This window comes from Malania oleifera, chromosome 4, assembly GCF_029873635.1.
Source record: "Malania oleifera isolate guangnan ecotype guangnan chromosome 4, ASM2987363v1, whole genome shotgun sequence".
Classification (NCBI taxonomy): Eukaryota; Viridiplantae; Streptophyta; class Magnoliopsida; order Santalales; family Ximeniaceae; genus Malania; species Malania oleifera.
The window spans coordinates 23323982-23329157 of record NC_080420.1 but is presented as its reverse complement, the minus strand read 5'-3'; positions in this window follow the sequence as shown (position 1 = coordinate 23329157).

The following is a 5176-nucleotide window of genomic DNA, read 5'->3' as shown; positions in this document are numbered from 1 at the left end:
GAAAGACCTTAAGGTTTCGGTCGACCAACATTGGACTTTTCGGTGTCTTAATTTTGGACCCCAAATGACCCTAGGACACATGCACTTGCACCTATGTTTGATAGGCACTTGAATAGGGTTTATATGTTGCAAGACGGGACCGAAATGCACACTTGGTGCACTTTCGGTCAACCAGCTAACTTAGTTCATTTTGGCCTGGTCAACCGAACCGAACCTGGGTCAACCGTTGACCAAGGTCCCGATCAACCGACCTTAGGTAGTTCAAAAGGCCTCGGTCGACCGAAACCTCCCTGAGGTCAAAGTTTGACCACTTGGTTGACCGAACCAGTATAGTTCAAAACTCCTGGTCGACCGAAAACCCCGAGGTCAGCATTTTAACCATCTGGTCGATCGAGCACTTTTGTTCTCCAACTACTTGGTCGACCATAGGGTTCTTGGGAGAAATCCCAGCGATTTGGTCAACCGAACCAGGCAGTTCAAAATGGCCCAATCGACCGAACCTCGGAAATTTGGAAAATTGCCCACTTCCGGTCGACCGAGCCCTCAGTTCAAAAACCCCCTGGTCGACAGAACCATATTAGTCCTGGTAGACTGAAACATTTCTGGTCGATCGGACCTCTGGGGTTGCCTTGATTTTTTACCGCTATGAATAATTTTTAAACAGGGTTAAAATGTTTTAAACATCATTAAACTTTTCTAATAATACCCAATAGGTCCCCAACAGTCATATTTTCTCTCATTTGAGAAAATTAACATATAGATTAGTAGATTGGATTAGGGTGAAATTCTCTGAAAATCATAAAACCCATAATACTCATCTTTGAGCCTCCAACAATTATTCTTACCAGATCTTCCACTCAAATATTTTTGTAAGTGTGATTTAAGTGTTGTTGTTTTCTAGGGTTGCTCTCCCAAGTGCAGGAATTGTTTTTGATGATTTTGATTGAGAGCTAACCCAAGTATTCTTAGGGGACTTTGTTAATAAGTCTCTCCTAAGAAGACTTATATTAAACTTCCAAGTATTGCACATTCATTGCAATACCTTGTGAAGTTTTATATTTGGTGTGGATTGCAAAAACCATTTCAAAATACTTTCAAATATCTAGTGTGCTTTGTCTTGATAAATCTTTAAAGAGATATTTGTTTGTGTGAGAAAAATCTTTGTTGCAATATTCATTGATTTATATCTATAGTTGAATATAAAGATCAAACTCTTTTTGCAAACCAAACTTATACATTGCTAGAGCTTCATATACATATATGTACTGAGAAAACTTGTTGATTGAAATATATGAAGTTTGGATAATATCTTTGTTTGAGCACTTAGATTGAATATCCTATGATACAAAGATCATCTAGGTTTGCACTCTCACGCACTCATTACAACGATAGTAAATCTATTTGAGAGTTGACATCTTAGACCACATTGAGCTTACATATTGAATCATATTGTGGTGTATGTTATTGTGCGCATTTGGGTACATATCTACTTTACACGAAAGCACAATCACTATACCATCTGATTATATATACATTAGTTGTATATCTAGGAACGGGCCTGAAGAGGGAGACTAGCCCTGGAATAGTCTCGGATTGGCTTAGACCCGGTTAGGAAAGCTAGGTGCGTCGTCTTGTTAAGGTGTGTAGGTTGAGGTCAGCCCTGCTAATTGACTTGGTTAAGGTTGAGATCAGCCTTGTGTTAATTTGACTTGGTTGTAAATGGTGTCGCTCCACCCTTAAGTGAGCTATTAGTGGAATCCTCCAACTTGCGAGCTAGAGGCGGGGACGTAGGCACAGTTGGCCGAATCCCGATAACATATCGTGTGTTTGTTTATATTTCTGTAGTTTATACTTACCGCACATGTATGTTATGGGTGAATGATGTGTATGACTTAATTTCCACATTATACTTATCTACGCATTTGGAAATTGTATAAACCGACCCTAGGTTGTGTATATACTGTTGTTGGATAAATTAACCTAGGTGAAAAAGTTTTAAATTTCAATTCACCCCCCCCCCTCTTGGGAATACACCAATTCTAACAGTGTGCTAATACCTTCCCCTCGCGTAACCGTACTCCTAAGCCCGACTCTGGTAATGCAAAACAATTCTACCCCTAATGGGGTAGCAATCAAGTGTTCTAACCACACTCCAAAAGGTTAGTGGTGACTCCATCACACATTATTTTTTCACGAAAAATACTTTTTTTCAAAATTTACATACATTTTTCCCAGTTCACAGCCGCCCCCATTTGTCATAGTGGTCTTTTGGCAGGTCTGGAACATCACGACAGCTTGGCGACTCTGCTGGAGATGCTTGAGAGTCGAGCCAATAATTAATTGAGAATTATCCTGATCTCAAATCTAATAAGCCTTCTTGATTACTCCCTCCCTTTTTGTACATGTTATTTATATGATTGTTTGATTGCAGGTACTTTGTGAATATTATGGTTAGCATGATTAAATAAGTGAATACCTGACTTTAATCATGACTGTTGGATGACCTAAATAAGCATGCCATTAATTGTGAATACTTTTTTCAAACATGTCTTTGCTTGGGAATATTTTGCTTCCATGATTAACTAAATAAGCATGACTTTACTTATGAGTGCTGTGAACAAGCATGTGAATACTTCCATGATCGAATAAGCATGAGATCACTTCCATGATCGAATAAGCATGAGATCACTTCCATGATTGAATAAGCATGAGATTGATTATTTCCATGACTATCTAAATAAAGCATGTGCTTAAATGTTATTATAATGAATGGCTGAAAGTGGGGTAGAGGGTGTAGGCTGAAATTGTTAAACTCACACACCTTCACAGCTCTATACCCAAGCTTTCCCTTTTAGGATTAGATAGGAGTGTAATAGTGCTAGTTCCCATGTGGTAGGGCCTATGGGGACCCGCAAACCACTCTACTTAGTGCGAGCTTCGTCTGGACCTCTGTGAGGAAGGATGGAGTTTCAATCTAGGGACCTTTTGTCTATAGGGATTAGAGCCTAACCACACATAGTTGTCCATAATCCCTTGCCTAGGGTAGAGCCTCAAAGAACCCTATGTACTTGGGTTGGGACAATAGCCACATCCTTCTCCACAAGTCGTTATCCATATCTGTTGTATATATGTTTTGAAATGTTTTGTGTTGTACATCCTGCATCCATGTCAGGCATTCATATCACTTGGCCAATGTTTCGAGAAAAGCTTAATTCATTTAAAAGTAAAATTTTATCTCTTAAAGTACCCTACCCATGGGAAAACGGATCATTCATGGGATCATTAAGTTTTTTCCCATAACTCTAGTCAAATGATTGTTTAGGTTGCATTACATGCATGCATGTTCTTCTCCAATGGCCCGGTAATCACTTTCCGACTTCCTTCCAGGCCAAATTAAAATTTAGAATTCCAACATTGAGCCTACCTCTACTCACCATTACAACACCAGAAGTAAAGCAAAGATCATAGCGGAACAATTGGAAGGCAGAGTCCTGGGAATAGAACAGTGGCAAGAAGAGCTAAATAGTAAGATGAATAAGCTTTTGGACCTAATGATGAGTAAGGGTAAGACTATGCGACCACAAAATGATGAGGAGGATTCAGACCCCGCTTATCCTCTGGGATTCACCCCAATACACAGGCAAACCTCAACATAACCTCAGTCGCTGCAGAAAACCCCCCATCAAACAGTATTTCATTCATTCCTACCGCACCGACACTAGGAGTCCCAGAAGTCGGAGTACCCCCGATAATGTTGACATATGCGGGGGCAAATAAAATCACAACTGAACATCACTGTGACATACTTGAAGAATGGTTAAGGTCCATCGAAGGGTCCAATTCATTCGGTCCCATTGATCAGACAGACCTCTACTTGGTGTCGAAGATCACTATGCTTCCAAAATTCAAGATGTCAAACTTTGAAAAGTACGACGGAACCCGGTGTCCTTAAGCCCACTTACTGATGTACTGTCAAGCGATGACAATGTACTCAAATGATGAAAAGCTAATGATGCACTGCTTTCAAAGCAATTTGACCGGGTTTGCTATTCGTTGGTACATTTAGCAAAATAAGGCCCAGGTCCGCACTTGGAAAGACTTGGCCAATGCCTTTGTCACTCACTACCACCACGTGACGGAGATGGCACCTAACCGAATGACTTTGCAAAAAATGGAAAAGAAAGCCACTGAAACGTTCAGAGTGTATGCTTATAGGTGGAGGGATATGGTGATCTAAGCGGATCCCCTGATAAGTGACTGAGAAGCCATATCTTTGTTCGTGAGCACACTAAAAGACCCCTACCGCATGCATCTTCGAGGAGCAACTCCCCATGATTTCATGGATATTGTGGCTACATGAGGGAGAATTGAAGCTGACATCAAGGCGGGCCTAGTAAGGGATGTTGGAAATGAGGCTAATCTGGGCAAGAAATGGATAGGTGGGAAAGGGTGAGGAAGCTCATATGGTTCAAGGGTTTTTTTATCAAGGAGGTGGAAATTGGTGGCCTAAGAAGAATTTCTCTTTCAGACCCACCGTTAATCATATTGCGCAAACAAGCATGAGGCTTCAAAAGGTTTCTCCTGAGCCGATGCTTGCCCAGCCAATTAACAAAGCACAAGAAAGGGGCATCCAAAGAAATGTCAAGAAGATTGACCTCATTCCGCTAGCATATTCAGACTTATTCACTCAACTAAAGAAATGAAACATGGTTACGACCATTATGGGGACTCCTTTCTTACCCCCTTTTCCACGTTGGTACGACCCAAATGTTCGATGCATTTTTCATACCTATAGTCCTGGGCACTCCATTGAGTGCTGCTAGGCATTCAAAAACATGGTGCAGATGCTGTGGGACGTAGGGTGGTTAGATTTTAATGATAAGCGGTCTATAATTCAGAGCGATCCTTTACCTGACCATGGGGAAGGCAGCAGCAAGTAAGGGTCTGGGAGTCGAGAAGGGGTAGAGAAGCTTGCCGATGACAAATATCCCTCCACAACCTGAAAAAATTAATTTGCTTTTCGACCGCCAGATTGGAGAACCTTTGGATATTCAACTTAGTTCATGTGATGCTTTTGTTATCTTTATTTTTCTTTTGTAATCCTTTGACAATTCAATGAAATTATGCATTCTCATTATGAGTTCAAGTGCCAAGATTTTGTTTGCTTGTGTTTTGT